We start from the raw sequence: 12,470 nt of genomic DNA, 5'->3' as shown, positions 1-12,470 counted from the left end.
TTCTCCTGCAGCATGTCCCCAGTCTATGACCTTCTCCTGTAGCATGTCCCTAGTCTATGACCTTCTCCTGCAGCATGTCCCCAGTCTATGACCTTCTCCTGCAGCATGTCCCTAGTCTATGACCTTCTCCTGCAGCATGTCCCCGGTCTATGACCTTCTCCTGCAGCATGTCCCCAGTCTATAACCTTCTCCTGCAGCATGTCACCAGTCTATGACCTTCTCCTGCAGCATGTCCCCAGTCTATGACCTTCTCCTGCAGCATGTCCCCAGTCTATGACCTTCTCCTGCAGCATGTCCCCAGTCTATGACCTTCTCCTGCAGCATGTCCCCAGTCTATGACCTTCTCCTGCAGCATGTCCCCAGTCTATGACCTTCTCCTGCAGCATGTCCCCAGTCTATGACCTTCTCCTGCAGCATGTCCCCAGTCTATGACAATCTCATAATCTCATGTAATGCAAGATCCATTACAAAAAGAAAGAAGGAGAGAGAAAAGTAAAGGGATATCAGAGGAGTAGGGGAGTGTGAGCGCTTCCATAGGGGTGCAGGGGATGCCACATCCACAAACCCCCGGGGGGGTGCTCTATGCCCGCTTCGCTCAGCTGCTGCCAGTCACCCTGAATATAGACTGTTAGGTGGAAACCATAATCTGCCATGGTGTTGGGAGTCAGAGAGCCTCCATAACCACAGACTTTAATGGCCCCTTCTCTTCAACGTTTCATGAAGAATTTGGATTTGTCTTTAAATGTAACAGCTAAGGAAAGATTTGGGGTCAGAACTCAATATATCTGTAGAAGAAAATAATCAGAGAACAAGGCGGGCCGGCCCGGGGAGGGGGGGGGGTAACTGTCTGGAGCAGAGCCATTAGTTTGCCATTCTCACCCGGGGCGGCGCGGTGCAAACGATCACCGAGACAGGAGGGAGAAGGGTTGGGAATATAGTGAGCGGCACGTCCTGCTTCCGTAGAGTTACCAATTAACTGTGCAAAGGAATTAATATTCTCCTTCCTTCCCATACCCTCTGGGAATGTCAAGAGATTCGTCCGCACTGAGCCACCCAACTCTACCAGAGAGTGAGAGGAGCATAGACTACATGGAGAGAAGGGGGGAGAGAAGAAGAAGACAAGGGAGGAAAGAAGGAAGGGAGGAAGAAAGAAAGTAAGGAAGGGAAGGAGGGAAGGAAGGATGGAAAGAAAGAAAGAAAGAAAGAAAGAAAGAAAGAAAGAAAGAAAGAAAGAAAGAAAGAAAGAAAGAAAGAAAGAAAGAAAGAAAGAAAGAAAGAAAGGAGAGAAAGAAAGGAAGGAAAGAGAGATAAGGAAAGGAAGAAAAGGAAGGAAGGAAAGAAGGAAGAGAGAAAGAAAGAAAGAAAGAAAGAAAGAAAGAAAGAAAGAAAGAAAGAAAGAAAGAAAGAAAGAAAGGAAGGAAGGAAAGGAAGAAAGGAAAGAGAGATAAGGAAAGAAAGGAAGGAAGAAAGAAATAAAGGAAGGAAGGAACGGGAGGAAAGAAGAAGAAGACAAGGAAGGAAAGGAAGGGAATGGAAGGAGGGAAGGAAGGAAGGAAGGAAGGAAGGGAGGAAAGAAGAAGACAAGGAAGGAAAGAAAGGAAGAAAGAAAGGAAGGAGGGAAGGAAGGAAAGAGAGAGAGAGAGAGAAAGAAAGAAAGAAAGAAAGGAAGGAAGGAAGGAAGGAAGGAAGGAAGGGAGGAAGGAAGGAAAGGAAGGAAGGAAAGAGAGAGAGAGATAAGGAAAGAAAGGAAGAAAAGAAAGGAAGGGAGGAAGGATAGAAGGAAGGAAGGTGGAAGGAAGGAAAGAAGGAAGGGAGGAAAGAAGAAGAGAAGGAAGGAAAGAAAGAAAGAAAGAAAGAAAGAAAGAAAGAAAGGAAGGAAGGAAGGAAGAGAGAAAGAAAGAAAGAAAGAAAGAAAGAAAGAAAGAAAGAAAGAAAGAAAGAAATGAAAGAAAGAAATGAAAGAAGGAAGGAAGGAAAAATAGAGAAAGAAAAAAAGAAAGAAAGGAAGGAAGGAGGGAGGGGGGAGGGAGGAAAGGAAGGAAGGGAAGAAAGAAAGAAAGAAAGAAAGAAAGAAAGAAAGAAAGAAAGAAAGAAAGAAAGAAAGAAAGAAAGAAAGAAAGAAAGAAAAGGAAGGAAGAAAGGAAGGAAAGAGAGAAAAAGAAAGAGGGAGAAAGAAAGAGAAAGAAAGAAAGAAAGAAAGAAAGAAAGAAAGAAAGAAAGAAAGAAAGAAAGAAAGAAAGAAAGAAAGGAGAATGGAGGTTAAAGAGAGGGAAGGAAAGCAGAACAAAAGGAGAGAAGAGGTGAAGCAGACTAGGAGAGGAAAGAAGAAAGTATTAGGAAATGAGAAAAGAAGGAAAGGAGAAGGAAATAAGATGGTCAAACGAAGGAAAGTGGTTGGAAAAAAGAAGGGAAAGGAGATTAAGGAGAAGAAAGGAAAGGTGAAGAAAAGGAGAGGAAAGGAAAGGAAAAGAAAGCAGAAGAAGAGGAGACAAGAGGAAAGAAAAGGAGAGGGGAGGAGAGTGAATGAAAGAAAGGGAAAGCAAAAGAAGAGGAGAGGAGAGGAGAGGAAAGAAAATGAGAGGAGAGGTGAAAATATTAGGAAAAAAGAAAAGAAGGAAAGGAAAACATGTGAAAAGATAGGAACAAGAAGGGCAGAAGAAGGAAAGGAAAGGGAAAGAAAAGAAGGGGAAGGGAGTTTAAGGAGAGGAAAGGAAAGCCGGAGATGAGAGGGGAGCAGAAGAAAAGTAGAGAAGAGGGGAGCAGAAGAAAAGGAGAGGAGAGGAGAGGAGAGAAGAAGAAAAGGAGAGGAGAGGAAAGGAAAGCTGGAGAGGAGATGAGAGGAGAGCAGAAGTAAAGTAGAGAAGAGGAGAACAGAAGAAAAGGAGAGGAGAGGAAAGGAAAGTAGAAGAAAAGGAGAGGGAAGGAGAGAAGAAGAAAAGGAAAGCAGAAGAAAATGAGAGGAGAGAAAGGGAAAGCCGGAGAGGAGAGGAGAGCAGAAGAAAAGTAGAGAAGAGGAGAGCAGAAGAAAAGGAAAGGAGAGGAAAGGAATGCAGGAGAAAAGGAGAGGGAAGGAGAGAAGAAGAAAAGGAGAGTAGAGGAAAAAAGAGGAGAGCAGAAGAAAATGAGAGGAAAGGAGACAGGAGCATAATAAAGGGAGAGGAGAGGTAGGGAGAGGGAAAAAACAGGAGAAAAGGAGAGGAGAGGAAAGGAGAAGAAAGGAAAGCAGAAGAAAGGGAGAGGAGAGCAAAAGAGACAAAGGCAGAAGAAAGGGAGAGGAGAGCAGAAGAAATGTAGAGGAGAAGAATGGAGAGGAGAGCAGAAGAAAAAGAGAGGAGAGCAGAAAAAAGTGAGAGGAGGGGAATGTAGAGCAGAGCAGAAGAAAAGGTGAGGTGAGGTAGTTAGAGGAGAGGGAAAAAAACAGAAGAAAAAGGGAGGAGAGCAGAAGAAAGGGAGAGGAGGGGGATGTAGAGTAGAGCAGAGGAAAAGGTGAGGCAAGGTAGGGAGAGGAGAGGGAAAAAAACAGAAGAAAAGGAGAGGAGAGCAGAAGAAATAGAGAGGAGAGAAAAGCAGGAGAAGAGGAGAGGAGGGTAAAGGAAAGCAGGAGAGGAGAGGAGAGGAGGGTAAAGGAAAGCAGGAGAGGAGAGAAGAGGAGAGGAGGGTAAAGGAAAGCAGGAGAGGAGAGGAGAGGAGGGTAAAGGAAAGCAGGAGAGGAGAGGAGAGGAGGGTAAAGGAAAGCAGGAGAGGAGAGAAGAGGAGAGGAGGGTAAAGGAAAGCAGGAGAGGAGAGGAGAGGCCCTCTTTAGAGTAAAGAGCCTGTACTGTGAACCCAGGAGGTGTGTCTGTGAAACCCGGGACACAAAGGAAGGAGTTGAATGAAACTTTCTGTCATTCAGTTCAGAACCAGACTGTGACGAGCGGTGAAGAAACACCAATAAATATAAGAAGCAGGAGACTCCTCCCACTGGGCTCCGTCTGGAGGGGGGGGAGGGAAAGGGGAGACGTGATTGAAACCTTTAAATACATCAAAGGGGGGGTAAATAAGGTTCAGGAAGGCATTTTCCTCTCTCCATATGAAACCAAAACCAAGAAGATGGGGACATGACCGGAGGGAAGTTCAGAACTAAAATTCTGTGGACTGTCCCTTTAAGGCTTTATTTCCCACTTGCAATTTAAAATCAGCCGTATAGGACACCCTCAAAGATTATGTGTCTCCACCCCTTACTCAGAAGATCTCCCCTCCCCCCCTCGAGCAGAATGCCAATGTTGTTGTAAAATAATAATAATGCGATTTCACGGTGCGTTCCTTCCATAAACACACAACGCTCTCTACCTGCTGCTTTCCTATAATGACTGTTTGCTGTAATGGCTGAGCACCGTTCTTCTACATGGGAGCGGGTGACGGCGGCGGATACGAAACGCGTTATTATGGGTCTCTACGCCTCCACCTAGGTTTGTATTTCTGTCAGGAACATCACGCCCCCCCCCCCCCCCCCGGTTATCCCTTTAAAGCGGGAGTTCACCCATTTGTTAAAAAAAAAAAAATTCTCCCCTTAGCTTCCTGCTCGTTCGGTCTAGGGGAATCGGCTATTTGTTTTAAAATATGAGCCGTACTTACCCGTTTTCGAGATGCATCTTCTTCCGTCGCTTCCGGGTATGGGTCTTCGGGAGCGGGCGTTCCTTCTTGATTGACAGTCTTCCGAGAGGCTTCCGACGGTCGCATCCATCGCGTCACGATTTTCCGAAAGAAGCCGAACGTCGGTGCGGCTCTATACTGCGCCTGCACACCGACGTTCGGCTTCTTTCGGAAAATCGTGACGCGATAGATGCGACCGTCGGAAGCCTCTCGGACGACTGTCAATCAAGAAGGAACGCCCATTCCCGCAGCCCATACCCGGAAGCAACGGAGAGGATGCGTCTCGTAAACGGGTAAGTACGGATCATATTTTAAAACAAATAGCCGATTCCCCTAGAGAAAACGAGCAGGAAGCTAAGGGGAAAAAGTGTTCTCCATGGGTGAACCCCCGCTTTAAACAGTGCAAAGGGAAGGGTTGGCAATCATGTGATCACGGTGTGAAAATTCAGATAAATGAATACAATATACAGTATGTGATATACAAGCGTCACACACCCAGCATGTTTCGTCTTTAACCTCCTCAATACCAATTGGTATCGATTGGTTTGCGCACAAGTTATAGCGTCTACAAAATAGGGGATAGATTTATAGCATTTTTTTTTCTAGTAATGGCGGCGATCTGCGATTTTTATAGTGACTGCGATATTGCAGCGGACACATCGGAAACTTTTGACAAGTTTTTGGGACCATTCACATTTATACTGCGATCCCTGCTATAAATATGCACTGATTACTGTATAAATGTGACTGGCAGGGAAGGGGTTAACACTAGGGGGCGATCAAGGGGTTAAATGTGTTCCCTAGGGAGTGATTCTAACTGTAGGGGGGAGGGGACTGACTGGGGGAGGTGACCGATCTGTGTCCCTGTGTACAAGGGACACACCATCGGTCTCCTCTCTACCTGACACACACACAGATCCACGGTCCTGCTTAGTTACTGGGCAATCGCGGAGGTGGGGGGGGGGGGGGGCGGCGGCCGCATGCGCATCGGGTCCCCAGTGACGCGGCGGGCGCCCCCTAGAGGCTCGGGAAGGCAAAGACGTCGTATGACGTCCACCCAGAACTAGAGCCTCATCGTCCCGCCGTCATATGACGGCGGGCGGTAGGCTGGTGGTTAATGAGATTAATAACATTGCTCAGACCGGAGATAGAGAGATACAAAGTAACATTGTTTATAAACATTGATCAGACGGGGGATAGAGAGATACAAAGTAACATTGTTTGTAAACATTTACAGGTATTTATACATTTGTTTATAAACACTGCTCAGACAGTTGGCTACCAATCTTTAGCGCAGACTGAGAGCAATCTTTGGCCTCCGGTCTTTGTGCTGAGAGAGATACCGCCGCCCACTAACGGTGCGAAAATCAAACGCAAATTATTTTACTGGGCACAGTAGCTACAATTGCTAGGCACAGTGGTAACAATTGATGGCACATACAGGTCACATTGGCAGCATTTTACAGGGCACAGTGGCGACAATTGCAGGGCACAGTGGTGACAATTGCAGGGCACAGTGGCAGCAATTGATGGCACAGTGGCGACAATTGATGGCATGGAACAGTGGTGACAATTGATGACACAGTGGCTGCATTTGATGGGCACAGTGAGGCTGCAATTGATTTTTTTTGCTTTTTCGTTTGCGCCCCCCCCCCCCCAAAAAATTTGAGCACCAGCCGCCACTGCCGTGTTCCGCCACGATCCGTGATTGGCGGAACACTGAACACAGTGGGCCGGATTCAAGTAGATTTGCGCATTTATTACGGAGGCGCAGGGCAACGATTTTGCCCTGCGCCCCCGCAGTTTTTTTGCGCTGCCCTCGATTCACGGAGCAGAAGCTCCGTAAATTGCGCAGGCGCGCCGGCAAAATGCCTGACGCAAGCGCGCGCAATTTAAATGATCCCGTAGGGGGCGGGAATCATTTAAATTAGGCGCGTTCCCGCGCCGATCGTAGAGCGCATGCTCCGTCGGGAAACTTTCCCCAAGTGCATTGCGGCAAATGACGTCGCAAGGACGTCATTTGCTTCAAAGTGAACGTGAATGGCGTCCAGCGCCATTCACGAATCACTTACGCAAACTACGTAAAATTCAAATTTCGCGACGCGGGAACGACGGGTATACGTAACATTGGCTGCTAATAGCAGGGGCAGCCTTACGCAAAAACCGCCGTACGGAAACAACGTAAATTGCGTACGCAGGGCTCGCGCAACGTTGTGAATCGGTGTTAGTATGCAATTTGCATACTATACGCTGAGCACAACGGGAACGCCCCCTAGCGGCCATTGCAAGAATGCAGCCTAAGATATGCGGGCATAAGAGCCTAATGCCGCGCAGATCTTAGGCTGCAGTCGGCGTAACGAGGTTCCTGAATCAGGAGCACTCGTTACGCCGGGGCAAGTAAGCAATTGCGCTGTGTAACCTATGGTTACACAGGCGCAATTGCTTCTTGAATCCACCCCAGTGTCTGCTGGAAAACTGAGTCCCAGGATAAGAAGACGTCCGTGATAGGCAGCTGGGAAACGCCTATCATGAAACGGGACCAGGAGACCGCGACTTTTAAACAATGAATGGACACCCGCAACCTGTCAAGAATTTCAGGTACACTGACTAGGGCACAGTGAGGTTGGGCACAGTGAGGTGGCAATGGGCACAGTGAGGTTAGGCACAGTGAGGTGGCAATGGGCACAGTGAGGTAGGGCACAGTGAGATTGGGCACAGCGAGGTGGCAATTGGCACAGTGATGTGGCAATGGGCACAGTGAGGTTGGGCACAGTGAGGTGGCAATGAGCACAGTGAGGTTGGGCACAGTGATGTTGCAAATGGGCACAGTGCAGCGGGAAAATGGGCATTGTTGACCCTCTTTTCCGCTTACAGTAGCTGCTGCATTCTCACCCTAGGCTTATACTCGAGTCAATCATTTTTTCCATTTTTTTGTGGTAAAATTCGGTGCCTCGGCTTATACTCGGGTCGGATTATACTCGAGGTATAGACGGCAACCAAAGGTCGTTTTCTAATTCCAATTGTTGAACTGGTTGAACTGGTTGAACTGGACGTCTTTTTTTTAACCTGAATAACTATGTAAAGAATGAAAGTTTGCTTCCATTTTTACACTTTGACGCGGCATTTATAGAAGAGTGACATCGGCGGGATGCCATCACAAGTAGTTCTTCTTAAAGTATCTGACAGACAGTCTCGCCGTGACTTTTATTTTTTCCCCGGCACAGAAGGGGTTAAGTGCGGACATGTGAGCGTCCGTCTGTCCTGTTTACGTTAAACACGGAGTGCGTCAGCACGGTCAGTGTGGAGTGCGCGCTGTTCCTGTGCAGCTCCCTTCTTCCTTCCATCCTGCCCCGATGACAATACCAGGTCACCTGGGTCACATCCTGCGGGCACCGGCGGTGGAGCTGCCACTGTGCCGCGGCTCGGGGGGGGGGGGGGGGTAGATATTCTGCAGCTACCAACCTTTCCGAGCCGATATATATATATATATTTAATATCTGACCCCAGAAATGTCCGCAGATTTTATTCTTCATTAAAAAAAATCTTTATAGTATCTGTTCCCGATCTTTTCACCATTCAAGGTTTCTTTTTGTATCTTATTTTAACTTTTTTTGTTGCTGTATCTATGGACTGATGACGGGCTCACTCTGCTGGAAGTCTGTTCCACCCATCAACTACTCTTTCAGTAAAGTAAGATTTCCGAAGGTCACTCTGGAACTTTCCTCTATATAGAGGGATCGGGACCCCCTTCCTCCTGCTGGTGACCCCTCTAGTGATATAAAGATCTATATAGAGGGATCGGGACCCCCTTCCTCCTGCTGGTGATCCCTCTAGTGATATAAAGATCTATATAGAGGGATCGGGACCTCCTTCCTCCTGCTGGTGACCCCTCTAGTGATATAAAGATCTATATAGAGGAATCAGGACCTCCTTCCTCCTGCTGGTGACCCCTCTAGTGATATAAAGATCTATATAGAGGAATCAGGACCTCCTTCCTCCTGCTGGTGATCCCTCTAGTGATATAAAGATCTATATAGAGGGATCAGGACCTCCCTCCTCCTGCTGGTGACCCCTCTAGTGATATAAAGATCTATATAGAGGAATCAGGACCTCCTTCCTCCTGCTGGTGATCCCTCTAGTGATATAAAGATCTATATAGAGGAATCAGGACCCCCTTCCTCCTGCCGGTGATCCCTCTAGTGATATAAAGATCTATATAGAGGAATCAGGACCTCCTTCCTCCTGCTGGTGATCCCTCTAGTGATATAAAGATCTATATAGAGGGATCAGGACCTCCTTCCTCCTGCTGGTGACCCCTCTAGTGATATAAAGATCTATATAGAGGAATCAGGACCTCCTTCCTCCTGCTGGTGACCCCTCTAGTGATATAAAGATCTATATAGAAGAATCAGGACCTCCTTCCTCCTGCTGGTGACCCCTCTAGTGATATAAAGATCTATATAGAGGGATCAGGACCCCCTTCCTCCTGCTGGTGACCCCTCTAGTGATCTATATAGAGGAATCAGGACCTCCTTCCTCCTGCTGGTGATCCCTCTAGTGATATAAAGATCTATATAGAAGAATCAGGACCTCCTTCCTCCTGCTGGTGATCCCTCTAGTGATATAAAGATCTATATAGAAGAATCAGGACCTCCTTCCTCCTGCTGGTGATCCCTCTAGTGATATAAAGATCTATATAGAGGAATCAGGACCTCCTTCCTCCTGCTGGTGACCCCTCTAGTGATATAAAGATCTATATAGAGGAATCAGGACCTCCTTCCTCCTGCTGGTGACCCCTCTAGTGATATAAAGATCTATATAGAGGAATCAGGACCTCCTTCCTCCTGCTGGTGACCCCTCCAGTGATATAAAGATCTATATAGAGGAATCAGGACCCCCTTCCTCCTGCTGGTGACCCCTCTAGTGATATAAAGATCTATATAGAGGAATCAGGACCTCCTTCTCCTGCTGGTGACCCCTCTAGTGATATAAAGATCTATATAGAGGAATCAGGACCTCCTTCCTCCTGCTGGTGACCCCTCTAGTGATATAAAGATCTATATAGAGGGATCAGGACCTCCTTCCTCCTGCTGGTGACCCCTCTAGTGATATAAAGATATATATAGAGGGATCAGGACCTCCTTCCTCCTGCTGGTGACCCCTCTAGTGATATAAAGATCTATATAGAGGAATCAGGACCTCCTTCCTCCTGCTGGTGGCCCCTCTAGTGATATAAAGATCTATATAGAGGAATCAGGACCTCCTTCCTCCTGCTGGTGACCCCTCTTGTGGTATAAAGATCTATATAGAGGAATCAGGACCTCCTTCCTCCTGCTGGTGACCCCTCTAGTGATATAAAGATCTATATAGAGGAATCAGGACCCCCTTCCTCCTGCTGGTGACCCCTCTAGTGATATAAAGATCTATATAGAGGAATCAGGACCTCCTTCTCCTGCTGGTGACCCCTCTAGTGATATAAAGATCTATATAGAGGAATCAGGACCTCCTTCCTCCTGCTGGTGACCCCTCTAGTGATATAAAGATCTATATAGAGGGATCAGGACCTCCTTCCTCCTGCTGGTGACCCCTCTAGTGATATAAAGATATATATAGAGGGATCAGGACCTCCTTCCTCCTGCTGGTGACCCCTCTAGTGATATAAAGATCTATATAGAGGAATCAGGACCTCCTTCCTCCTGCTGGTGGCCCCTCTAGTGATATAAAGATCTATATAGAAGAATCAGGACCTCCTTCCTCCTGCTGGTGATCCCTCTAGTGATATAAAGATCTATATAGAGGGATCAGGACCTCCTTCCTCCTGCTGGTGACCCCTCTAGTGATATAAAGATCTATATAGAGGAATCAGGACCTCCTTCCTCCTGCTGGTGACCCCTCTAGTGATATAAAGATCTATATAGAGGAATCAGGACCTCCTTCCTCCTGCTGGTGACCCCTCTAGTGATATAAAGATCTATATAGAGGGATCAGGACCCCCTTCCTCCTGCTGGTGATCCCTCTAGTGATATAAAGATCTATATAGAGGGATCAGGACCTCCTTCCTCCTGCTGGTGACCCCTCTAGTGATATAAAGATCTATATAGAGGAATCAGGACCTCCTTCCTCCTGCTGGTGATCCCTCTAGTGATATAAAGATCTATATAGAGGAATCAGGACCTCCTTCCTCCTGCTGGTGATCCCTCTAGTGATATAAAGATCTATATAGAGGAATCAGGACCTCCTTCCTCCTGCTGGTGATCCCTCTAGTGATATAAAGATCTATATAGAGGAATCAGGACCTCCTTCCTCCTGCTGGTGATCCCTCTAGTGATATAAAGATCTATATAGAGGAATCAGGACCTCCTTCCTCCTGCTGGTGACCCCTCTAGTGATATAAAGATCTATATAGAAGAATCAGGACCTCCTTCCTCCTGCTGGTGATCCCTCTAGTGCAGTGGTTCTCAACCTGGGGGTCGGGACCCCCTTGGGGGTCGAATGACAATTTGCCAGGGGTCACTGAAGCCTGCACTGCTTTCCCAGCCTTTTCGCAGCCGATATAAAGATATAGAAGGGAAAGAAAGGAGAAAAAAGAGAAAGTAGTACATCCTAAAATGTACCATAAGTGGTTTTAATACTGTATGAGTGGAAGGGACTCAGGAAGCGATAAATGTCCGTGGGTTAGGGGCACAAACTACTTGTCTTGCCTTGGGTCCTGACAACTCACGCTACGAAAATGTAACTGTTATGCCGCGTACACACCATCACTTTATGTGATGAAAAAAACGACACTTTCTGTGAAGTAAAAAATGACGTTTTTGAAACTTCAATTTTCAAAGACGAAGTTGCCTACACACCATCGTTTTTCTCACAATGATCTTGCAAAGTGAGGTTACGTTCACCACGTTTTACCATTGAAGCTCGCTTCATAAGTAGCTTCTGGGCATGCGCGGATGAAAAAACGTCTTAGAAAACGACGTTTTTTGCTACACACGGTCAATTTCTGTGAAGTAAAAAGTGCACTTTTGAAAAACGACACATAAAATTGAAGCATGCTTCAATTTTTTTTGGTCGTTTTTTACAAGACATAAAACAACGTTTTCCCCCACACACAGTCCATTAAAGTGACGTTTTTAAAAACGTCATTTTTTTTCATCACATAAAGTGATGGTGTGTACGCGGCATTAGGGGTCCCCACAACTTGGGAAATTTTATCAAGGGGTCACGGCACTAGCAAGGTTGAGAACCACTGCTCTAGTGATATAAAGATCTATATAGAAGAATCAGGACCTCCTTCCTCCTGCTGGTGACCCCTCTAGTGATATAAAGATCTATATAGAGGAATCAGGACCTCCTTCCTCCTGCTGGTGACCCCTCTAGTGATATAAAGATCTATATAGAGGAATCAGGACCTCCTTCCTCCTGCTGGTGATCCCTCTAGTGATATAAAGATCTATATAGAGGAATCAGGACCTCCTTCCTCCTGCTGGGGATCCCTCTAGTGATATAAAGATCTATATAGAGGAATCAGGACCTCCTTCCTCCTGCTGGTGATCCCTCTAGTGATATAAAGATCTATATAGAGGAATCAGGACCTCCTTCCTCCTGCTGGTGACCCCTCTAGTGATATAAAGATATATATAGAGAAATCAGGACCTCCTTCCTCCTGCTGGTGATCCCTCTAGTGATATAAAGATCTATATAGAGGAATCAGGACCCCCTTCCTCCTGCTGGTGATCCCTCTAGTGATATAAAGATCTATATAGAGGAATCAGGACCTCCTTCCTCCTGCTGGTGACCCCTCTAGTGATATAAAGATCTATATAGAGGGATCAGGACCTCCT

The sequence above is a fragment of the Rana temporaria genome, chromosome 2 (genome assembly GCF_905171775.1).
Source record: "Rana temporaria chromosome 2, aRanTem1.1, whole genome shotgun sequence".
Lineage (NCBI taxonomy): Eukaryota > Metazoa > Chordata > Amphibia > Anura > Ranidae > Rana > Rana temporaria.
This window is presented reverse-complemented; position numbering follows the sequence as displayed.